At 37.4% G+C, this 26,706-nt stretch overlaps 1 long non-coding RNA gene across 2 annotated transcripts in view; it reads left to right on the plus strand.

Annotated features, from left to right (window-relative positions):
* Positions 1 to 26,343, plus strand: part of LOC129145146 (uncharacterized) — a 66,392-nt gene extending 40,049 nt beyond the window's left edge. For both annotated transcript variants that reach the window (XR_008550268.1, XR_008550269.1), the window contains exon 3: positions 26,298 to 26,343. This is a non-coding gene — a long non-coding RNA (uncharacterized LOC129145146). The remainder of the gene's footprint in view (positions 1 to 26,297) is intronic.
* The last annotated feature ends 363 nt before the right edge of the window (positions 26,344 to 26,706 follow it).

Consider the following 26,706-nt stretch of genomic DNA (forward strand, 5'->3'; position numbering starts at 1 on the left):
TTGCGTGATTGGGAGAAACATACTGTGTAACAAAGTCTACTTTCTCTTGGAGTCATATTTTTTCCCAAATGCATCCATTGAGATATAACCTGTCTAGTGTCTTCCTTAGCTGGGGGGACTGGGTGTTCACCACAGAGAAATGAGCAATAAATTGGCTTTCCTCTGCAGGTTCAGACACCTGAAGTATATGCCTCAGCAGCTGTGAAAAGTAACTTTATTTATCTAACTGGCATTAGAAGTAAAGGGTGACAGCCTAAGAAGGATGAACAGTAATTTTATAAAATGTTTCCACAATGAACCGGTTTAAAAATGAGGGTGAATGTTCTTAAAATTGACTGATACAAAGGATCATTTGGGTTCCAGTAGGTGGCTACAGCTCTGTGCCTTTATGGTCATTTCTTTGATGTATGACTACATTTTTTTTTCACCTTTTGCCAATAGGCTTTGGACTGTCAGAAATACACAATGATTCCTTTTCCCTGAGTAGCTAGAACTTAATTCCACAATGTGATAGAATTAACAAAATATGGGTCAGAAGAGGTAATAATAAACATTAGAATTCAACTCCTTTGTATAAGTGGGGAAAGTGAGTTCCAGTGACCAAGGCAAGGATTTCTAACTTGATAAAAAAAAAAAAAAGCAAGGATTAGAATCCAGGTTTCCTGGTGCTTATATTTTCTTGTTTTTAACAACAGTATCATTTGGCTGTAGGAATGGTATTTTGTGTGGTGTGCAGGCCATGGAGGCTGGGGTTCTGTGAAGAAATTTCATCTTTGATGCTTGAAAATATCCCAGTTAAGTTGCTTATACTCTCTGGGTTATAGTTTCCTCACCTGTGCCATAGGAATAAAATAATCTCTGGCACATCGGGTTGTTATGAGAATTAATAGACTTAGCTCCATGGCTGGCTCAATGTAGTGAGAACACAGTAAATGTTAGCTTTTAGAAGAATGAAGTCCTAGGACAGCGGCAGTGAATGCTGGGAAGGAAATCTCTAAATGGGATTCATGTAACTGTGAAAGAATTATTTTGCTTTCATCCTTCCAGTAGACAATAATAATAACAACAGTGTATCAACTCACATATCTCTCCTAAAACTGAAATCATTATGTTAAGCAGTAACATATACTGTTACCAGCCCAGGTCATTTATTCATTTATCAAAGATTCATTAAGCACCTTCTACATGCCACGCTATATTGGGTACCAAACTATCAAAGGTACCTGTCACTGTTCTCAAAATGAGTGCCAAAGGGGGGGAAATCACAACAAAATGTGCAGCAAGTATAATGTTAAGATGTAATGAGAATGACCAAAAAGAGTGCTGAATTCATAATTGCAGGGAGGGAACTAGGTGAGGTTGTGTTTCTTTTTTTTTTTTAAGATTTATTTATTTATACATACAAGAATTGGGGTACAGGCCAGAGTTGTGGGGAGTGAGAGGGTTCACCAGAGACAGAGTGGAGAACAGAACAAGCAGATTGACTGAAATACACTGCTTAGGGGAGCAGCAGTCGAGTCGGGAGAGGTCTGCTGCGCCATGTAGGTTATTCCCTGGCTGGGGATAGAAATCTGCAGTGGCTGCAGTGGCTGCGGCTAGCCCTTGCTCCAGGGAGGGAAGCCCGAGGATATGTTTCTTAAGAAAGATAATCCAGGGGCCTCCCAGGTGGCGCAGCGGTTGAGCGCTGGGTTGCGAAGCTGCCCGCGGCCTCTGCGGTGCCGGTTCGATCCCCGGCTGCTCCCCGGCCACCGGAGGAGGGTCCCACATGGCGTGCAGACCTCTCCTGCCGCCCGCTGCTCCCCTCAGCAGTGTACTTCGGTCCTTCTGCCTGTTCTGCTCCCTGCTCTGGCTCTGGTGAATTCTCTCACCCTCCCGGCTTCTGACTGTACCCAGTGCATGTATAAACCAAACAAACAAACAAACAAATAGATAAATAAATAAGACATGCCTCTAGAAAATTAAAAATAAATAAATAAAAAATAAAAAAAAGATAATCCAGGTCTAGTACCATGAGAAGATAAAGCCAGGAGAAGTTGGAGAATGAAGCCATTCCAAGTAGTGAAATGGACAGGTGCAGAGGAAGAATGGCATAATATAATTCAGCACATTCGGGGAAATAGAGTTCATTCAGTGTGGCTAAAATTTCAGGTTTAAGAGAAGGAATGGAGCAAGGTCTAACAAATGGGAGTCAAATTCAGATCATGAGGACCTTAAATGCTATGCAAGGACTTGTTGAACTTACCCTTAAGGCACTGATAAGTCAGAGAAGGATTGTGTACAAAGGAGTTACATGATCAGGATTTTTTTTTAAAGAATGGTAATTCTGGATTTGAATGAAGTGTAGGTTGAAAGAGTGATGATTGGAAAAATGGAGAAAAGTTAAAAGACTGTAAAATCAAAATGAAGGTAGTATTGATGAGAACAAGAGGAGGGCCATTGATGTCAGGAATGGATTGGTAGTGAGAAAAAGAAAGGAGGCACTGGTGGTCATTAATTTTCTGATTTGGGATTTTTAGTTTAATAATGGTAGCACTTACAAAAACTGAAACCCTGTAAGAGGAGCAGGTGTCCAGAGTGGAAGGGTGGAAAAGAAATTGAATTTAAAATTGTACATGTTGAGCTTGAAGAGCATAAAGACATCAGCATTAAAATATCCTTTAGAAGAAAAAAACTTTCCATGACATTGGCTTCAGCGATATCATTAGGACTCCATTCCAATGATAAAGGAAACAAAAACAAAAATAAACAAATGGAACTATATCAAACTAGAAAGTTCTGCATAGTGAAAGAAACTACCATTAAAATGAAAATACACTCTACTGAATAGGAGAAAATATTTACACATCATACATCGGACAGTCATCTAATATCCAAGATCCACAATGAACTCCTATAACTCAACAACAACAACAACAAAAAAAACAATTAAAAAAAAAGACAGGCAGAAGAGCTAACTTCTCCAAAGATGATATTACAGGCACATGAAAAGAATGCTCATCTACCCAAAGAATGCAAAAGTACTAATTTGAAGAGAAATAGATGCATTCCTATGCTCATGGCAGTACTGTTTGCTGTGGTCAAGCAATGGAAACAAGCTAGGTGCCCAAAGATAGATGAACGGATTAAGTGTGGAGTATAAATATAGAAAATGGAATCCTACTCAGCTCCAAAAAGGATCAACTCTTACCCTTTGTTACACCTGAATGGAACTGGAGGTGATTCTGCTAAGTGAAATAAACCGGAAGGAAAAAGACAAATACCAGATGATTTCATTCCTATGTGGAAAATAGGGAAATAAAACAAGGGTCAGACAAAATCAAACCAAAAACAAAGCAGAATTGAGGCTACCAGAAGGGAGAGAGAGGGTAAAGAGCAAAGTGGGGAACAGGCATGATGGACTGTGGCCTTGATGGTGGGTATGGTGTGGTAACATACATCAAAGAGATGTGATCCTATGAATCAAATGCTCCACCCCCAGGTTCATTGGGCAGGCAGCACAGCCTCCAGGTGGGGACTAGCAGAGCAGCACTCAACCAAACTCCACTCCTTGACATCCTGACATCCAGACAGAACACTCGGTATAGAGCGACCTTTTATTTATTTATTTATTTTTGGGGCATTTAAAAGGGAGCAAGACATGTGGGCTCAGTCTTTTTCCTAGAACTGCTGCAAAGGCATCCATCCCACTGACCAGCTGTCAGGGTAATAGGCCTTTGCCCACCCACACTCCCCCTGGCCTCAGCAGCAGCAGACCTCTGTCACACCCTGCCAGCCTTAGTTGCCACACCAAAGACTCTCTTGTTTGCATTTATGTTGCAGGTTCTGGACTCATAACTAGTGAGAAAGGTTCTGACCCAGTAACAATTTTTAGACCTTTCACCCAGTAGTAAAGCAATGTTAATGCAAAATAAATAATGAGTGTGCAGGAGGTGGGGGATTAATGAGAGAGATTCCTCCAAACATATCACTCAAGTGTTCAATAGCTTTAAAATATAAACCAGTACAAAGCAATGGAAAATTTTAAAAATAAAATAAAACAATAAAATACCCTGTAGAAACTTTGGAACCCAAAGATCCAAGACTGAATGATAAGCATAGATTTGGGAGATATCAGGATATGGATCGCCAGTTACCTTCTGTGTACCTCTGTGAACTGGTGAGGCTGTGGTTCCCTGCTCAGATCTTCTGATGACATTCCAGAAAAACATGTGCTGTCAACTGAGAGAGAGAGCTTTCCCTCAACTTCCTAGTGATTGCTGGAGTCTATAGTATTTTTAGGAACACTGTGTTAGCAGGACTGTGATAGCGTTTTACCTGATCAAACATTTGGGTCTGTCAGGTTGGTAGCACATCATCCCCCATGTCATTCACAGGCAGGACAGGGTACCTCATGCCACATGTGGTGCCCCAGAGATAAAGGCTCCCACTTTATCTCTGAAGAATGAAAGAAGGAGACTGGCGTGGCCACACACTGGCCCAAGCTCACCTGCTTTGACCTCCAGAGGGAAGGTAACCCTGCTTCATGCCAGTCCTGTGTTTTCTAATGTGGAGACTGCCACTGGGTCTTGGATCTGGCTTCCCTGGCTTGGTAAGCAGAATAATGCCCCCACTCCCCACAAGGAGGCCCATATCCTAAGCCTTTGGGGCTGTGAATATGTCATTTCACATTGCAAAGAAGGATTCAGTTTGCCTGTTATCCTGGATTCTCTCAGTTAGCCTAACATAGTCACAGAAGTCTATGAAAATAAAGAGGGAGACAGATGAGGAGATCAGAATGGTATAATATTAGAACTCGTCCCACTGTTGCTGGTTCTGAAGATGAAAGAAAGGGCCATGTGAACCAAGGAACATGGACAACTTCTAGAAAAGGCAAGAACATGGATTCTTCTCAAGACCCTGCAGAAGTGAACATAGCCCTGATGACACATAGATTTCTATCCATAGAGACTTGTGTTAGACTTATTACAGAACCATAAAGCAATGCACTGGTGGTGTTTACCTTTGTAATGATTTGTTATACCAGCCACAGAAAACTAATACCCTAACCTGTACCCAAAGGGACCAGATGTCATAACTCAGTGTGAAGGTGTTGATGCCACCTTTGGGCAAGGGAGCCAGTGGGAAAATGTGTGTGCTCGCCCTCTATAGTCTATTCTGATACATCAGATTTCAGATGGTCTTTTGAAGCAAATGTAAGAAATCTGGTGTGTTTTTCACAAAGTGATATCCTTGTTTATGTTCTTGCTCCTGCCATTATGAATTTCCCTTTTGGCTCGTTTATGTTTCTCTGAGACTTCTGAGGTTCCTAAGAAAATAGTTGCTTGGGAGGCTTTTTCTCACTCAGCTGCTTTCAAAGGAGCCTGGGAGGGTAGTGACTGCAATTATGCAATTAGGTGAGCCCATTGAGAATGTGTGTGTGAGTGATGGGTCAAGGGACTGAGAAGACCTGGGAGGAGTCAGTGTTTCAGCCCAAGGGAAGAGGAATTGTGAGAGCGAAGGTGTGGTCAGCAGTACTAGAGGTGCAGCCATGGCTGGTGAGCTCAAGTAAGGGGAAATCTGACACTGTGGGACACTGCAGACCTTGGCCAAAGGTGCAGACAAATCAGGTCACCAGGGATTTGGGAATAAATTAGGAGAGATGAAATACCTGCAGGAGGCATAGACAGCTCTTTAAGTGAATAGTTATGAAAACAAGAGGGGATCAGAATGTAGCTAGAAAACAACATTGGATAGAAGGGTGCATTTTTCATCTTAGTTTCACTTTGATTTTTTTGGAGAAATCTGAGTATGTTTATGTCCCAGAGGAAATGGGCCAGCAGAGAGGACAGTTTAAAAATTCACACAATACACAGGGAAGCTGCACAGACATATACCAACTAACAGAATGCAGAACTTTCCCTTGAATGCTGTCACAAATGCAGAACTGTGTTTCCTTCCCCCAAACCTAGCATAGAAATTTGGCTGCAGTGTCTATTTGAGGAGGCTGGCAGCTCTGTTTCTAAGTGAGTCAGACAGGACAGCAGTGTGATTTGGGCCTCGTGGGCTCTTCACGAGAGCAGCTTAGTCAGTGACTTGCTTCTTTAATCTTCTGACTTGGAATAAAGCTAGATTGCAGCTGTGCATAGTGAGTTCAAACCAGCAGCAGTCAAGGTGTACCTAGGTTTCCAGAATGGAGAAAGATACCTGTTTGTGACTCTTCGAAATTCTCCGTGGGCCTTCCCAGAAAATTCAGTTCTGAAATCAGTTACCAGACTAGGTAACTCAGAAACCTTTTCATTCACCCTTTCTGAAACCTACACACACTGAACTAGAATCAAATGAATACAAAAGTGGTCCATTTATTATTTTTTAAGAATCACAGATTTTTAGTGAGTGGAGGACATTTTTAGGATCATTTAGTTCAATACTCTCATTTTACAGTTGAAGAATTGGAGGCATAATAAAAGCACCAAAGCATAACAATAACAAATTATATTCTAATATGCTTTTGCAAAAATTAACATATCTGATCCTCAAAGAGATTTTGGAAGAAGAGGAACAAAGCAAAAGCAAAAGGAAAGGAATTCAAATTTTATCATAAATATATTCTGCTTCTTAAGCCTTACTCTTTGTAAAGTAGACTATTTATTCCCCTCTTCATCCTCCTGCTGGTCAAAAATATATTATTGCTGTTTTAAAGTTAAGAAAATAGGACTATGAGATGTAAAGGATATGCATAATGCCCAGTATCCTAAGTCTTAAACTCATGTCAGCATCCACAGCAGAGCTCAGGATTCTTTGATTTCAGAGCCTTTTTTTCATTTATCAGTTTATACTTTTATAATAGTCTGTACTTATCAAAGTAGTTTCACTTATATGGTTTAGTTAATCATTATGACAACTTTGAACGGTAGATCAAACCATTAAAAAAAAAAACATAAAGAACTTGATGGAAGTCTCATCAGTTGTTAACATTGTGTTAAAATCAAGCAACAAATGGTCTCTGAACTTCCTACCCCCCATAACAGTTGTTCTCAGTGCTGCCTACAAAATGGCATTATCTGAGGGGCTTAAAAAAAAAAATACAAGTGCCTAGGCCCTAACCCAGACTAATGGACTCATCCTTCCTGGTGGAAGGGTCCTCAGAATCTATATTTTTTTAAGCTTTCCAGGTGATTCTCATAGTCTATGTTGTGAATCGCCGCAATATTTAATAGATTTAAAGTCTTAATTTTTGTTCCACACAGTCTGATTTCCTCTTCTGCAATAATAGCTCACATTTTTGTAGCATTCTGAAGGCCTTGAGTGACTCATTGATTCCTCCATTGCATTTCAGTTCTTTACTTAAAACTGTCCGATTTTGTCTACAAGTATCAGGTAATACAGGTTACAAAGTCCTATTGAATTGCCCATTCTAACAGCCAGCAAAACATAATGCTTTCAACCTTATGCTACTTGAAGGCAGTCAAACACCATTCACATGGCGCTGGCTGACTAATATCATACTGCCTGGGAAACATAAAGAGGAAGAAATGCTAGAAGCATAATACCTTTGCTTTCATTGCTGACGGTGGTGGCTACCGCCGTTGTGAGCAGAAACTCCGTGCAGGAGGAGACTCGGAAGGCAGATGAGCAGAGAGCTTGCTGTCTCTTATGCCACAGCCCCACGTGTATTATTGCCAGTATCCATGTGTAACAGATAGTATTGTGCACTGAGCTGGAAGATAATAAATAGATGTGAGATGATGATTTACAGAAGGGTGCTTGGAACTCCTTGAACCAGCAGGAGAAGAAAACGGCTTGTACAAGGTTGTACTGTCAAACTCAAAGTTCTTTTTTTCCTTTCTCTCCAGAGGGCAATTTCTCCAAGACAAAACTTGCTCTCTGCCTTATCATCTGGAAATTCGGTGGTTAATTACTAAAATGCCTGATCCACAAATCTCTAACTGTCATATTTTTTTCCTTCCCTTTCCTTCCTTGACTTTTTTTTTTTAAAGGTCTCATTAGAGCAGCCTTTATTCTAGGAGTTTTACACAACTATTTCTTCCTCCTTTCAAAACCCTCCCTTATTTAAGTTTCTGTGACTTAGTGAAATTATGTAACTAAAATCTGTATGATTTGAGAGCTTATCAAAATCAATGAAAAAACTTGAAATAGAAAGGGAAAATGCCAGTGAATTCTTCGCATGATTTCGTATGAGACCATTGTTTTATTTCATGTGTTTCTTGTCAACAAAGAAGCAATTCTAGTAAATATGACCATGATAGATGTATTAAAGTGATTAATGATATTGTTAGCTTGATGGCTCATCTCTATCAAATGAAAATTTATCCAAGACTATGCTTTTTTATCATTCTAATATTCAATACAATCATAAGATGAAAGCACTAACATTGCCAAAAATGGAAAGTGATTTATATTTATGAACATCTTCCACCAGATGTTCCATGGAAAAATGAGCTGCTGTTAAAGGTGAGTTTTATATATAGGCCAAGTAAACTAGCCCCTGTCATTTCATGGGCCCTTCATTTTAACATAGTGATTACATGTACTGTCTTTATCATCCCATTAATGAGTAAAAATTCCAGCTGCACTACTTTCTAGCTGTGTGACCTTGGGCAAGTTATACTCTGCCATTCCTCAGTTTCCTCATTTGTAAAATAAAGGTAAAAATAGTACATATCTCATAGCATTGTCTTGAAGTTGAAAATGCCTAACACTTAGTATGTGTTCCACAAAGTCAAGCCATTATTATTATCATCAATCTGGTATGTCCCCTTGTCATTCAGTTTATATTCCAGAGGCATTGAATAAGATATATAACATCGTGAGAAAACATGAGCATGATCAACCTGATTTATTTCTCTGATAATTCAACCAATTCATCACCCGAGATAAGAGATACTAGGGTAGAGAAAAGTGAGTAAAACTGGATTGAGGGAAGAGTATGAATCACTCTCTCAAGGGGGTTGCTATATCAAAAGCAGTTGGTGCAGCAAAGAGCATGTGTGTCAGACTAACATGAAAATAAGCTCTGCTTCTTGAGAAGGAGGTAAGACCTTCCACAGATTAATCTAGTTCTCACTGGACTCTGAGTTAGAAAGTTAGAAAAATTTAAATGTGATCTTGGATGTAAAGTACTCGGCTACAGTTAGAGCTCATTTTTTGTTAGTTATTCATTGTTTTAAATCTTGGGAGAGGAAATGGAGTAGGGATGATGGATATCTGGGGTAGGAAGAGAATCTGAGCTGGAGTATGAGGGCAGAGGACATATTTAGGACAGTTTCCAATAAGGGAAACAGTCAGAGAGACCTTAAACATCACTGGTCCCTCCCTACCATTTTTCTCGCCCAGTGAACCACCAAAGGCCATGTCCTCTGAGTAATCAACAAATAGCATTGAGTCCCTGCTTAGGCAGGACCCTTTTCCAGGCCATGTCAGGCAATGTTCCTACTCTTAGGGAACTTATATTTCTGCTTATATTCTGCAGAAATCTTACCATAAACAAAAAGTGAGGCAGATATTTTAGATTGTGAAAAGATGATAGATTAGATGAAGAATGACATGGGAGAAGATACTTTAGATAGAGGTTTAGAGAGGTCAGCTGAAGAAGCAAATTTTAAGTGGGAAGGAAGAGGATCCAGCCACATAAATATCTGGGAAAAGAACATTCCACTCAGAAGGTCTTGCATTTATAAGACCTTGAAGTAGAAATGATCTTGGCCCATTCCCAGGCCAGTGTGACCGCTGCGTGTACTAGAGAGAGCAGCTTAGTCAGGAAAAGACCTGCAGGCCATGCAAGGAACCTGGATACCCAGCGCCATGTGAAGACATGGGAAGGCTTGAAGCAGAGGAGTGAGGTATGGATTCATTACAGTGGCCTTTGCCATGAACTAAAAAAAAAAAAAAAAAAAAATCAACAGGCAAATAGGCAGCCATGTAGAATTCTCTAGACTCATCTCAGTTTGTTCATAACAACAAAAAAAAATGAAGTAGTAGCAGAGATTTTACTCCCCCAATTTTAGAAATAAGGAAATAAGGTACACAAGTACCTCCAACTAGGAGCCTCATGAAGGCTCGTGGGGTCCACCGTAGGCTTTCAGATTTTAATCCGAGCTCTACTTCTTGCAAGGAATTCAGATCACACTGGCTTAGCAATCAGATTTATTCTATTAATTTTTTTTTTACATTTTGATTATTTTTATCCTGTTTGTTTTTCACACCTTGTGATTTCTATTTGATTTCCCATTAGGTCCTGCCAACTAAGGGTAAACTCCTTGGATGTATGTGTTAGGCTTCTGTGAGTGGTAATAACCACAGTGCTACAAGAATCACTAAGCGCATAAATATGACATGACTCTCTTCTCTCCCTTCCCTTTGTGGCAGTGCAGACTGAGCATGACAGAAGCGAGTGAGAGGTACAGACAGGCAATGTAGACACATCCATTTCATCAACATCTACCCAGTTTTCATAGCCCCTTCCAGGCCGTTCTCACAAACTGTGCCTCTCATTAAAGCAGTAGGCACAATCATTTGTCCTATATGCTAATTCCAGAATTTGTGATTCAATATTTGAAGGATTTACAGTTTTCCATATTCCACCAAAAATGAACAGGGCCCATAATGACAGCAGCCAGACAGCTTTACATATGTGCTCTGACCAAGAAAATAAAAGGATTGTCTTAGAATTTAATGAGAGGCAGAAAGAAACACTAGTTCCTTTCAAAACTGTAGCATCGACAAGGCTGGTGATGGCACTTATAGTGATTTAGCAACAGAAGGTAGATATACTTGGCATAATGGTAAAGAGTTGGGAGGAATTGAGTTGTATTAATCAAACAGAGTAAAGAAATATTTCATTAACTGCATAGTTTATAAGCACCACATTTTTGTACTGTTTGTTAGGAAGATGGAGGCATGCACTGGAAACACTAATTCTAATTATTACTGTAAGTGGGAGTTTTTGGCACAAGGTCAAGAAATAATAGGAGAATGTGTGAATCTCACTATTGAGCTGCAGTAAGCCTAATCATTTGAATAAAGCCAGTTGTTTTTTCTTGGACCCTCTCTGGGCTGTTCAGTGTTCTGGATGAATCTAACACAATCAGGCTGTTCTCTGGAGTATAACCACTTCCTGCTGACTCAGGGCAACTTGCTTCCTCTGCCGTTTATTAAAATGAAACATTCATATTAAAACCCCATTTTTTAGTGATGACCAAATATACATTAGTAATGACATTATTAAAACTATTTTGTTTAAAATGAACTTTCACACTAGCGTGTTGCAAAGTGGCACAAACAAATCTATCTAATTTCACTAGAGATGGTTTTAAAACACTTGCAGATCTTTCTGGCATTGGCATAGAAAGGGATCTGATGTGTGTTTCAGGAGACAATCTAAGTTTTTATGGCCATAAAAAATGAATACTGTTTCCACTACTCCACACGGCAAATAATGTATAATTCATGATTTTTCATTAACATGCAAATGTGAAATAGTGTCTTCTATGTTTGCATCTACTAATAATCTATTAAATATTTAGAGGCATAGTAAAGAATACTAAAAATATTTGGTCTGGCTACTGTTTCAGTAGTTTTTCCCCTCATTTTTCATTTGTCCATATATTTACACATGAAAAATTGTAATAGAAACAGACAAACAAATAATCAATTCAATATGTGGCATTTCTAAAACAAGAAAATAACCCTAATGTTTATATAGGTCCTGGTATTTTTTATAGCATTTTCACATAGATGATCTTGGTCAACTATGGCAGCAACCACATGAGGCTGACATTATTCCCATTTTGTAGATCAAAAGACCAAGGAGTTTCTTGTTTGCTTTGGTTTTGATTTTGCTAAATACTTGGACAGTCAGCCAGACCAACATTTCAAGTGCCTTGATTTATAATTTGTTGTACCTTAAGCATATAATAGAATCTCAGGTGTGTTCATAGAATCCCAATGTTTGATAAATATTTTTGGCTAAGACCATTACATACAGCTTGTACTGGCTAAGGAATATGAGGTTTCTAGTACTCTTTCAAGGGGGGCAGGACACTTCATGGGGTCATTCTGCAAGTATTTGTTGAGCAAAACCATATGCTTTTCTGTGCTCGACATTCTTCCAAGGCCCTGATGGGAAGTCAATATGAATCAGACACGCCATCAAGGCTGTAGAGTACAGAAGACAGCTATGAAAGGAAATTACTGTAATGAAAGGATTTTATTACATTAAATGCTATTAATGGGGTACAGAAAGTGCTCCTTCTCTCTGGGCAGTGAGGATCTTGGTGAACTTCATGGAGAAGCTATGGATGCAGGATAATGGTTGAAATGAGCCATTGAAGGGCTGAAGCCCAATCAAGTAATGTTCTGTGTAATTTTGGTGGCACGGTGAGAATTGGACGGAAATGGGATGATTAGATGCCCATTAAAATATTTATAAGAGACTAAATTGTAAAACAAAAGAGTCATAGAAATAAACATAAAGAAAGAAACTTTTCTATTTCAATATACTGGAAGGATTCTTAGAATCAAATACTGGTTTTTTTCAATAAGTCATTGAGTAGATGACAATAAAGGGTCAGTTCTATCTAGATATGACAGATTGTTGACCTTGACTTTTCTCATGTGCTCTGGGTTATAAATGCTCTATAGAATCACAATGTAATTGTTTTCTGTAGTATTACATGTAGGGCATCAATCTGAGTGTGTTAAGACATTTCCACTATGATAATAACCCCTAAAGGGGAGGATCCTATCCCCAAAATATAAACAATGATGTAAACCAATGTTACCTTAATTTAAAAAAAAGAAAAGACATTTGGAAGACAAATTTTTCCTTAAAAACAAAATTATCTGTACAGTTTCTATTGATGACCCTTTCCATGCCTTTTAGGAATTTGTAGTTAAATAAAGATATCTTCCATCAGAGTACTAAGATTTTCATTTGGAGGAAGGGAAACTAAATTTTGGGTTACCTTTCAACAATAGCACTTTTCTGTGCTAACCTAGTTATTTATTGCCTCAGCCAATCCAGCAGACTGACTTCCATTACAAATTTTAAACGTATCAGAAATAGTCTGTCAAATTCGTTTCAGTAAAGAAATAAAAAAGTAGCTCTAAAGATAATACAAATAAAAACAATCACATAATGTTAAAGTCTTCCCTGTTTTTATACTGATATCAAGAACTCACCTCTCTGACAGGTGAGTTCTTGATATCAGTATAAAAACAGACCATTTTTCTTCTTGCTAGAGTTATTTTCCATACAGTGACTGGGAGCCTCCTTTGTGTATTATCAGTGTCTCTCCCTATTGAAATGAGCTCTGTCTCAATTCTCTATAGGATTCTCTAGGCAACCACACCCTGTGTATCTGGGGTCAGAGAAGTAGCTCAATTACAATAGATAGTGTTACAGTGAAGGGTTCATTATCGGAAGTTATTTTAATGCTTTATTAAATTGATTTTTGTACTTTACTGATTTGATTATAATATTAAGAGTTTCTACACAAAATTTCATTCCAACATTCCAATTATTTTTTTTAAGATTTATTTATTTATGCATGCAAGAACTGTGGTACAGGCCAGAAGTATGGGGGGATGAGAGGATTCACCAGAGACAGAGTGGGAAGCAGAACAGGCAGACTGACTGAAATACACTGGTGAGGGGAGCAGCAGGCGAGACGGGAGATGTCTGCTGTGCCATGTGGGTAGCTCCCTGGCCACCTGGGGATCGAACACTTGCTACAGAGGCTGCAGATAGCTTCACAGTCATGTGCTTAACCCCTTGCACCTCCAGGGAATCCCACCAATTATTTTGCTATTTAATTTACCAGTACCATTACTTTTCATTTATGCATGACAATTGATATACCATTCATGGATCAATTAGAGAAACACAGGATGCCTGGTATAAAATGAACTCCTGGCAAATATTTATAATGAATAAATGGTCCTCTGTTACCTAAAAAAAAAAAATGGAGTGCTAATTTCTGTGACCACAGAAATAGTAGGAAAATTATCACAAAATGAATTTATGGATAGAATTACTATCTGATACATTCACATCAAACATATCAAATCTTTTATCATGACAGAATAAAGTCCTATAAAACAAAAGGGAAGCACAGAGATAAGCTACCTTGATTTAATCAAAAGACTGACATTTTATTCTGTAAAACTTCCTTTTCTTTCACACGGGATAAATTTTAAACAGTAGTTATCAATTACAATACAGCAGACTAGAAAAGTTCTGGATGGAGAGGGAATTTGTTTTGGTATTTTCTGAACTTTAATAATTTTCTGATTTGAGAACTATTCCCCTAGCACTGTCATTATGATTCTAACCCAGTGGGCATGTGATGGAGTATAAGCATCAGCATTTTAAAACAATCCTCCTGATAATTCTGCCACATATCCAGGCTTAGGAATCAGGACCCTTCAGCATAAACAACTGACATCAGGAACAATCATGGTTAGCAGGAGACCACAGTGACCCAAGGCATGGATACCTGAGGAATCCTGGAACTGATCAAACTCATAAGAGATTTTTAGTGTGTAGCAAGTAAGAGTTGGGCAGAGGAAACAATTGCTATTATAGCCACATTACAAAGCACTGTTGTTACAGACCAACTTAGAGTTCATGAAAAATGCTTTTTGTGTAGGAACCTTTACCATCACTCCTAGTATATCTAGTCACTTATCTGCCCAGGGTAGTAGGAAGAAGAAGCTCATGGGATTTCAGGACCAGTGGGACAAGTAGAAGAACATGCTCCATGGCAAGGGAAGGCAGTGACTGTTATAGAATGACATTTTAAACTCTTATTATGGTAACATTTTTTGAGACTCTTAAGTGTGCACACATAGGAGCTGTGACAAATAGTATGTCCAAGGATAGTTAAGAGAAATGTATCAGTAAGTATAAAAGAGAGAATTGATAACTTAACAATGACTGGTAATTAGAGTATGCTCTATAGAAAGATCAATAATGCCAGAGAAATGGAGATCTATTAATTTTTAAAAGACTCCTTGAGGCCAAAAATGATTCCCCTGCATGGCTAAAATAAAACCATAATAGAAGGTAACTGCTGGCATAGAGAAGAGAACACATTGCAGAAATTCAGGTGTTCATCTTTCCTTCTGTGAAATCTGTATTGTGTGCAGGATCCTTGTAAGTAGAAAGAGTGGGTGTAGCTAAGGCTACTTCAAAACAGCCTCAAGTCTCTAAAAAGCTGAGAAATCCCAGGGTGATGTATCTCAGACTGATACAGTAAAGAATGTCAATTTCATAGGATAGTATATCAATGAGTCTCAGTAAAGAGTCTTAAAAACCAATCATTTCCCTTACATGCAGACCCTGTAGCAAGGTAACGGTATCTTAACTAGTGTTAATCAGATATATGCAATATGATGAGACTATCTTGCTTAATAGCTTTTACCTAATATTTTGATATATTAGTTTTGCATTTAATTCCATTACATATCACTGTGTCAACTATGCTTGTCCAGAAAGGTAAAAAAAAATAACAGCAACAACATTGCTTCATTCTGGGTATAGTTCTTGCTAGGTAAACATTAAGTTAGGGTGGTGTCCATAAGAATCACAATCCTAGGGCCTCCCCTGGTGGCACAGTGGTTGAGCACTGGGCTGCGAGTCTGCCCGCAGCCTCTGCAGTGCCAGTTCGATCCCCGGCCACCGGCGAGGGTCACACATGGCGCAACAGACCTCTCCTATCTCACCCACTGCTCCCCTCCATGGTGTATTTCGTTGGTCTGTCCTGTTCCCCGCTCTGGCTCTGGTGAATTCTCTCACCCCACCCTCGTGCTTCTGACTGTACCCAGTGCTTGTATAAATAAATAAATATTAAAAAAAAAAAGAATCGCAATCCTAGCTCTTTGTGGCAGTGATTCTATGAGAATTACAGTTGTTTGTGTGAGAATTACTGATGACCACTAAGACATAGAGATACCAGAAGCTATTTTGTTGAGGTGATTTCTCAGATGAGGGAACAGCCTACTAGATAAGTAGATAAGTTGAAAACATATTTTCTTTCTTTCTCTAACTTTTCTTGTTCTGTATCTCTGTGGTCACCTACCTAATAGCCATAAATACCAAAGTAAAGCCTTGATGCCTGGCATTATAATCTTGTTTAAATTCTTACTTTCAATGAGCATAATTTCTGCCAGGCCTGACCTTATTCTTTTTTTTTTTTTTGGGGGGGGGTGGTAAGTTCTCAGTCTGTGAACCCATTCTGATTTACATATGAGTACCAGCAGATTCACTTCTGTTCCTTAAGTCCAGTTTTCAAGTTCCAAGCATTAGCAGTATGTGACCACAAAGATCTATAATCTGATGTTTTATTTGATTTTTGTGTGTTTGTTTTAATGGAAGAGTAGAAAGGGAGGGGAATATTTGATTTGCTGTCTAGCCAACACAATTCTAAAAAGCATTAAGCTGAAACTGCTTCAAGTGTTTATTTTCTAACTCTTTCTCGTATAATGGGAACAGTCAAGATCTGAACATGAGTCGATATAAGGTTTGTGGTTTTATGATAAGCATATCAGCCAGTGGATAGAATAAACCTCAGTGACAGCTGTGATGGTTCTTGGAATCAGACATCCTTCAATAATGCGTTCCCCCATAGCTTATAGACACTGCTGTAGAATAAGGTCAAGGCTTATGGCAGATGTTGAATATCTCTGAGCTCTGTGAAATTTCTCTCTGTGGATCCGTGCCTAACAACCATTACATCAAACCACAGGTACAACGAAGCCCATTTCACTCTTTGACATGATACTGTTGTTACTCTAGAGGCAAAGCCTTATGCTCTTGCTAGCTGAAAAAGACACCTCTCTAAAAGCTGAAAGACTGCAGGCACAGAATTGAGAATAGTTGAGTAGTTCCAGCCATCAGTATATAAAACAATTACTTTATCCAGCACAAACACATTATAGTGTGCTGTCCTGGAATTAGGATAGCTGGCAGTATCAAAAAACATATTTGTGGAAATTTCTATGATGTTAGTTTGCCTTATTCTATGCAGCTCTAGTCTTTATTAAAACAGTATTCATTCATTTCATAGGAAATAACTGACTGCTTCATTAATTGATTCATTGCATGAAATATTGTCATTGAACAATCAGGACAAGAGATAAGAGAAAATTAGGAAACATATAAGTACCATGAGTCAGGAAGAAAGAGGAAAAGAAAGAGAAATTAGACCACTATTTAGCACTATGCACTAAAATGAACTGAAAATGGGTTAAAGACTTAGATGTAAGACCTGAAACTATAAAATACACATAAGAAAAAGAGGCATATCCTCCTTGACATTAGCTTAAGAAATGTGTTTGGGGATTTAACTCCAATGGCAACAGAAACAAAAGCAAAATTAATAAAAGGAACCAGGCAGCAGCTCTCCTGCCCTCCTGTGACTGTACAGGTGCTTCTCTTCATCAACCTTCTCCCTTTGCAAAGCAGCAGAGGCAGCTCCTCCCAAGGCTGCCTGCCTGTGACTATGTAGGCTTCTTTCAACAAACCTGTCCCTTTCATGGGACAGCTCTTTCTGCCTGCTTGTGTCTATGCACACACCCTTTACTTCCCAACCCTTTTTATAATAAACCTGTCCATTTGAATATTAAAAAAAAACACAAATTGAACCAACTCAAACCAAAAAGCTTCTCCACAGCAAAAGAACCTTGCATCAAAACACCCTACATAATGGGGTAAGATATTTGCACATTTGTCCAACAAGTGGTTAGTGCCCAACATATAGAAATAATTCATAAAACACAACAATAAAAAATAAACAACTTGATTAAAAATGGTTAGTAGATCTGAATATACACTAGAAAGAAGACATACAGATGGCCAGCAGACATGTGAAAAGATGTTCCTCATCAACAATGAGATATCACTTCACACCTGTGAGAATGGCAATTATCCAGAAAAGTAAAATTTCTATGCTCTCTGGGCTTTCTTGGAGAAACTAAATATATTTTAAGAATAGCCAGGAAAAATATAAGAAAACGCTAAAAACAAAATTTACAGGAGTGGTTCAAATTAGTAATAATTTTAATGCACAAAATTAGCACCATAATGGCTCATAAGGAATATTATACTTGACCTATTTGATAATTAAAATAATATGGTAACTTTCTTATCATCACTCATATCTTCTCCCTCCTCGATACCCCCATCCTGCCCAGAGAACTTATATTTTTCTGTTGGTGTACTACAGAGTTAATTTTGAAAAGTTCTTTAGATGAATATACTTGATTATTTGGTAATGGAATATAGATGCCATTGAGCTTAACATCCAATACTGTTCACTCTCCAGCAATTGTTGACATTTAGGTGGGAAACACTCTACTAAGCTTTGTGAAGAAACTTAGTATGGAGAGTTTGAGATTATTGTTTCAAGGTCCCATAAGAATATGAGACACCTGATTGCTTGGTTTTAGTGATTCAAGTATCACTTTAAGGAGGAAGAATAGCTACATGATATACTAGCTAGAGGCACCCGATCCACAGAAGAAGACCTCTTGCAGGTTTCTTTCTTGTCTCCTGCATGGAAGAAAATCAAGTGTTTTCAAACTACCATCTTATTACTTTGTGTGATGTAGCACAACAGTTATCAAGGGACAAGAAGTAGATATCATAGAAACTGCTGGAGAATAGATATCTTGAAAATGCAAGAAAGTACTTTATGTGATATATTTGTTTTACTTTTTCTTTTTGCTGCTGTGGTTTGCATTTGGTCCTGCAGATAAACAAAACACATACATTTCTGTGTCTGTTCTCACTGACCAGAAACATTTTTTAAAATAAATGCAGGGAGGAATTTTTAGTTTTATCAATCTGTGTTATGTTACTTCTCACATAAAAGTTCTATATCAAAGTTTATATCATTTTTTTCTTTGTATTTCAGTTTTCTAAGCATTTGTCATTTTGGAAATGAATCATTACAAAGCATTACATTTGAACATTTTAGTTTACTAACCTGTTATCTCAATATATTATTTATTATACATTTAACTTATATGTTATCATTTACAAAAGAGCTGTGCATTTAAATGAGGAAGTCTATTTAGGTCTGTTATATTCCCATTTGCAAAGTTTTCTAATATTAGAACTTAATAGACTTAGAAAATAACCTAAGATTTTCCTCTTTTTTTATAAACATGGTATTTACATCTTAAAATTGTTTAGCTTAATTCATCTGTTAGCTAAGCAGAATATTTTAATATTTGTTATTTCATGATGTGTAATGTGAGAATTTGAGATAGAAGTGGTCAGTCTGTTTAAATCTGATGGTTTCCCATTTTTGCTTTGTTTTATTATCCCCCCTACCCCCAGGTATCATAACAAGAGTCATTTTATCTGAGTCATGTTTTAAATCTTCTTCCCAGTGGTGGTAGTTCAGGAAAAAGACTTTGTTTAGACAATGAATACACAAAAAAGCAAAGGGGAAATTCAACATATATCACATTAATCTGATCTATGTAAACATACTAAAAAGAGAACTCATCTGAAATGCTCACAGTTTCCATACATTTCATGTTTCTTAAAGATATATAAAAATAAAGTACCGGGCCTCCCCCGTGGCACAGCAGTTGAGCACTGGGTTGCGAAGCTGCCCGCAGGCTCTGCAGCACCGGTTCGATCCCCGGCTACCGGGCGAGGGTCCCACATGACGCGCAGACATCTCCTGCTGTGCCCGCTGCTCCCCTTAGCAGTGTATTTTGTCAGTTTGCCTGTTCTGTACCCCGCTCTGGCTCTGGTGAATTCTCTCACCCTCCCCTACTTCTGACTCTACCCAGTGATTAGATAAATGAATAAATATTTTTAAAAAATGAAGTACAATGCTAGTCTCTTGCCTTTCCTGCTACAGAAATTAAATTATTTTGGTTATAAACATTGATTCAGTTAATGATCAGACAATCTAATCCCAACTTCTCTTTGTGTCCTCTTAATCTTTGTTACGTCTCTTAGATTTAAGGACAGCAATTAAAGAGTTGCTTGGGAATTGTTTTATAATTGGGAATGGTGTACTTATCCACATAAAAGGGAAATGATAGAAATCTAAAGAGTAGTGACTATATGCTTAGAGATGAAAATGAAGGAAAAATGGGGAGGACAGAAGACTAAGTTTGATCATCAATTTTCATTCAGTCATTCAACAAATATATAATGCATGCCTAGCAGTGTCAAAGACTATGTGAGGCAGTAGGAATACAAAAATGAAGAAGTTAAAGCCTCTATGATCACAGTACTCATATTAAGGATTCCAGAAAATCTATGATTATAATAGAGTGTTATGAGAGATGTAGAAAAGGTATGCAAAATATTGTGGGAAAAATCAAAGAGTCCCCAAACTGCCTGGAAAAGCTTAGAAAACATTTTCACAGAAAGTAATACTTGCTCTCTTTCATGAAGGAAAGTGTCATTATCTGATTGATATGAGTAAAGAAAATTTGAAACAGAGAGTATAAAGAACATTCACTAGAAGGAAGATATATGCTAGAACCTGTCATATTTAGTGAAATACTAATATGGCTGTCTAGAAAGTAATCTAATATAGGAAACCAGTAACACACAGGTCATGAAGGAACATATATGCCAATTTGAACTTTATGTCAAAGGCAATGGAAGACCATTATTGATTTTAAGTTGCAAAGTTACATGGTTAGACTTATCAACTAAAGTCAGTGCACACATATAAGTCCCTTAGTAGTGGATCTATTTTAGTGCTATTGAGAGATTTTCTTTTACAGGAAGATAAGAGAGTTCAGAATAGTGGGAAAGTCTTTCCTCAAACTACCTATGGGACCTTAGACTATATTCAAAACTCTCCAAACTAATTTTCTCCATTGCAAATGAAGAGGTTGATTAAACGAACTTTGTCTCTTTGACTTGAAATTTCTATGTTCTCGCTGTTTGTTTTGAACTGTAACACTTTATAAATATAACTAATGATTCACCCTACCTATATTGAAGATACCATGGGTCACATGACTAAAATTAGCCAATTACCATGTTAGATATGGCAATATCCACTTAATGAGTTGTTCTTGGAGGCAGAATTCTGGTTATAAAATCCCACAGTGTGCTGATTTGTGACAGAAGCCACGAGAGGATGGTACACATGGGAGGAAAATAATTAATTTCCACACCTCCTACTTAAGCAGGAGTCCAGCTATGTAGAATAAGAATAAAAGTGAAATATTATAAGTCCATCTGTAGATTTTGTTTTCTTCTTTTTTTTATACTGAAGTGGGCCAATAAATTTTAACACCACTGCCAACTCAACTTTTACTTTAAAAATTCAAGTGAAACATTCTCAGTTCTGCTTTGTGGTGGATACAATTTTTAAAAAGATAGTGGAGGAATGAGGGGAGTAAGTTACAGTTTCAGATTCTGTGGGGGTCAGGTTTATTTAAATAGAATTGACAATTTATCTCATTTGAAATTAAGACACATCAATGCAATGATGATGCAAAGTAATTTCAATTCTGCATTCACAAGAGTATTCAGGGAACTTCTAACTATGGTTTGGCACTCTGTCAGGGAGCCTTTGAGTCTTGACACCGGCAGATAGCTATTTCACATTAATTGTAAAAGGCTTTCTGGAAAGTTTGCATCTTTGCTTTTTAGAGGACAATTTCAAAAGACTTATATACCACACTTGAACTGTGAAGTGATATTGTAAATTCAAATGGAAAAAGGGCTATTGTCCACACAAAGAGCTAACATTTTAAAAGCAAAATAAAATAAAATAAGATGTATTTGAATAGGTATTTAAGTTAGGACTAGGGAGAACTTTCAAATGCAAGGAATGCATCTGAGGAATTACTCATAGATACCCACATGAATGATAAAAAAAATAAACTAGTAAAAAAAGGAGATTGGGCCAGTTAACTACTTTGTTCCATTCAGTCTAGAATTTTTTTCACAAGTGAAATGAAATGCAAATGGTTAGATATATGTGTGTGTTTCAGGTCATAAGAGTCTATCAGTGGCTTAGATCGAAATTAATTCTATGGATTTTTCATATTAAGATGACTGACAGAATTAGAAACTATAAATAACTAGAAAACAATTCTTGAGATGAGTTCAACTAAATATATCTCAGACTTTTAAATAATAGGCATATTGCAATGAATTCCAGTATTCATCCTCATCTCACTGATCTATCAGCTGTAAGATTTGTTTTGACCCATGGTGTTATCAAAGAAATCAGTATAATCTTTCTTATAGTCATACATTGCTTATAACAAAGTGACTGAAGTTCCAAGTTCTATTACTATGTAGATGGGTTCCAGATCCTTATATTTGCTTTTGCCAAAATAATTCTGGGAAGTTCTGATATCAAGAAAAGTGAACTATATTCTAATTGAATTTTTTTTTTTGCAAAAACCAATTTCATCTCATTACAGTGATATCACAGTTCTCGCTCTCTCTCACTCTATTTCTTGCTCTATCTCTCATACACATACACCAAAATATGCATTGAAAACTATGGGCTAAATGCATATTTAAATATACTATCAGAATATACTGTTATTGGGTATAATCAATAAGTGTTTTTGCATATGAAAAGATTTATTTTTCACTACGATAACAAGAGTTGACTCATTGTGTGTCTGAATTACTCATCTATTGAGCATATTTTATTGAGTGCCTGCTATGGCCAGACACTATTCTAGCCCTGTATATATTATAATATTAGATCGCACCCTTTTATCATTACGGAGTCAATACTAGACCATATGATTGTAAAAGAATAATCAGTGTTAAAATATCTTTTAAAATATGCAATGAAGGATTGAATTAAACATATAATCAGTAGCTATGCTGTGGGGAGAAAATTAGGACAGGATGAAAACAAGATGTAGGCAGTGGGTGTAGGGATGGAAATTTAGAATAAGGAGTCAAGTTAGAATTTACTGTGTTGACCCTTGAGCAATAACAGTTTTGCTAATTCATATTCATTCCACATATAGTTGGTTAAATGGTTAAATTATTCCATATTGAGCTGCTGGATAGATAGCATTTGTGGTAAACTTCCAAAGATCGCCACAACCCAGTTCCCAGGATCTGTGAAGGTTACCATGTGGGTAGATAATACTTTGCAATTGCAATTAAATTAAGGGTATTGCGATAAGAAGATTATCCTGGATTATCAAGGTAGGCCTGTGGTAATCAAAGTGTTCTTCTAAGAGGGATCGGTACAAGAAGGTCATAACCAGATGCAAGTCCTGTGGTAGCAGAAGCAGAGGGTAACAGAGTGAGAGATAGAAGCAGCCACCCAATGGTTTTGAAAATGAAGGAAGGGGCCACAAGCCAAAGAATATACTCGGCCTCTAGATGCTAGAAAAGATGAAGGAAGAGGTTCTTTTCTGAAGCCTCCAAAAGGAACTAGTCATGTCAATACTTTGATATTGTCCTGTAAGATTCCTTTCAGGCTTCTGATCTCTAGAACTGTAAGAGAGTATGTTTGTGTTGTCTTAAGTCACTAATTTGAGGTAATTTGCCATAGCAACAATAGGAGACACGTAACTTTGAGTACTCAAATACTTTATTTGAGACATTTTTCATCTAATAACTGCAACTGTGTTGGTTAAGAGCAGGGGCTCTAGCGTTTGAATCTATGTTCTTCCATGTTCTATTTGTGAGACTATGTACAGTTCTTTAACTTCTGTGTTACCTCAATTTTTTTTTTACTTATAAAATATGACAGGAGTTAAGGCATAGCGATTTTTACAAAGAGCTAATATTTTTTAAATATTAGAGATTTTTGATGAATAAAAGTGTTAAACTGGGTTTAGAGGTAAACATTGATGTCAACATTATAGTTGTGCCATTTTATAGCTCAGTAAATGTGGACAAAGCGTATAACTTCTCTGAGAGCTTGTTTTATTATCTGGTAGTAATACTCACACTCCATCACAAGGATATTCTGAGCACCAGAAAAGAAAATGTATGATTAACTTCCATTGGGTAAATTTTTTAAAAAAATATTTAATGAGCATCTACCATGAATCTGTCACTCTGTGAGTCCTGGAATGTGGTGAGGATATATGCCTCATTCCTTATAGTAGTTTTATTTTAGTTCAGGAGACGACAAACAAACAAGCAAATGAATAATTTATGACATTGATGTATGTGTTATGAATATTATCAGATGATATGAATATTAACATGAAGCTAATCACACCGGCGCAGGGAAGACAGTAAGTTAAATGACTATGGTGTCAAGTTTAATGTTAGAAATATAAAGATGTAAGTTTGGCTAAAGTGTAGTGAGTAAGGGAGAGAATGGTAAAATATGACACCAGAGAGTGAGGCATGGTCCAAAACATTGGAATTTGTCCCACTTCTTTTTTTTTTTTTTTAAGTTAGGAATGAACCTTTAGTGTAAGACAAAGTATACCCTCAAGAGTGACTACAAATAAATCTTAAAAAAAAAATAAAAAATAAAAAGGGCCTCCCTGGTGGCACAGTGATTGAGTGCTGGGCTGCGAAGTTGCCCGCAGCCTCTGCAGTGCCGGTTCAATCCCCAGCCACTGGGCGAGGGTCCCAATATGGCGCGCAGACCTCTCCTGCAGCGCCTGCTGCTCCCCTCAGCAGTGTACTTCATAAGTCTGCCTGCTCTGCTCCCTGTTCTGGCTCTGGTGAATTCTCTCACCCTCCCGTGCTTCTGACTGCACCCCAGTGCTTGTATAAATAAATAAATAAATCTTAAAAAAAAAAGAGTGACTACAGGCAGATTCAGAGGAGAATCACATGAAATTTATTCTGCATTTCATGGAAAGTCATGGAAGTGTAAACACAGGAGCCTATGAATTAATTTATTTGTTTTGATGTAATGATCATTGTGGTGTGTTTGGAGCCAAGTATGTTCTTTATTTTTAATAGAAGCCTACTTTCCTTTATCATTCTCCAAGTGTATTTAAATTCAACTCTAGAAATAGGTAGGCATGTTGCTTGTGGAGGAAAAATATCTGTCAATCCATCTATGTATCATCTACATTTATCTTTCTGTCTAGACTAGGCACACACACAATTATAACCCACAGGCCAAATCCACTACATGCTACTTTTTGTAAGTAAAGTTTTCCTAGAACACATTTGCTTATATATTGTTTATGGCTGTTAGAATAAAGTAGTTATGTCATAATCATACAACCTTCAAAGTCCAAAATGTTTATCACCTAGCCCTTGGTAGAAAATTACTTGCTTACCCCTATCATATGTTTTCCTCATCTTTACCTAGACTATGATTTCCTACAACACGTAAGTCATCATTTATCTTGTCCTAGTCTTTGGGATAGCTCTTCAGACCTACCTCCTTCTCTTGTTGCTTGCCTATTGCCAAAGTTGACTTTCTTGCCAGTGTCTCTGTTTTAACTTCCATATCTTGATCTTTTGGGGTGGTTGAGAGCCACATTCTAGCCTTCCCTGATGATTCTTCTGATATATCACAATGTATTGTGTGCCCAGGAATTATACATATTGAATAATAGAAATGAACATGTCGATTTCATTCTGCTATTTAACTTCATGGACTTGCAATATATGAGTGGATTCAGAATGCAAATAAGTTCTTTTCTTCCTCCTCTTCATTTTGCATTACATGTGAGTCCTTTAACAGTCACACAGAAGATAAGAAAATCATATCTGGCAGGCACGTAGCTTCAAGCAATTTCTTCATTGGCAGCCATAGCATAATATGGTCTCAGAAACATAATATGTTTGCTGGTGCCATCACTGATATTTCTCACATCTCCTCCTTATATCCTTAGTTTTAAATAATCGACATCATGATTTTCCTTTATTCTGCTACTGATCATTCTACTGCATGCTTATGGAACATTAAATGTTATTTAATAATTTACCTGCCCCTTAGTTTCCTCTGCTACAAGATAAGAAGCAAAATCAAACTATTTCTAAAATTCCTTTCAACTCCACATCCTCTCATATATTTCTAAGATCTTCTAAAATTTTGCCTTTTACCAAAAAAAAAAAAAAAAAAAGATCCTTGTGCAAATACACAATGGATGTTAATTGGCTTACTTCTTTTCCAAGTTCCTGGGCAACATAAACTGTCTATCCCTCCCCCAATGCTGGTGACACAGGACTGCTGTTTTCAGTGGGCTTGTTGAATGTAGATTCATTGTCTTGGTCTCCTTGGCATAGTTCTGTTAAGCACACGTGCTCAGAACTAGCTAGAATCACATCTCATATCTGTGATTCTTTCAGAAATGAAAAAGGTTTGTACCCTGAAACAGCTCCTTTTTCTTCCTGACAGAACAGCCCGGCCTCTGTAAATCCAAGAAGTTATTGAGTGTGCTGCCAGCAGGTAAGGGATTTTGAAAATATTTTAAGTCAGATAATATTATCTCACAATTATAGAAAATAAAATCCTTAGTTTGCAATACATTGTCTAGAAAGGCAAAGAGAAAAGAGACCCAAATGATAACATGACCTTAAGAAAATCAAAACAATGCCAAAACACCCTTTAAGAAGCACTGGGCACATCTTCCTACTTTGCCATGGATTTCTTTAATCTGATGAATGTAACAAGTTGATGAGGCTTTACAAGCTTTAAGAAAAGTCAGAACCACTTATACTGAAAAATAGGACTCAGGATGTAAATTATTCACAGTTCATTAGACTAAGACAAGCATTTCTCAAACATTTCTCTATGCTTGAGAAAA

The sequence above is a fragment of the Talpa occidentalis genome, unplaced genomic scaffold (assembly GCF_014898055.3).
Source record: "Talpa occidentalis isolate TD23 unplaced genomic scaffold, MPIMG_talOcc4v2.1 talOcc4.9, whole genome shotgun sequence".
Classification (NCBI taxonomy): domain Eukaryota; kingdom Metazoa; phylum Chordata; class Mammalia; order Eulipotyphla; family Talpidae; genus Talpa; species Talpa occidentalis.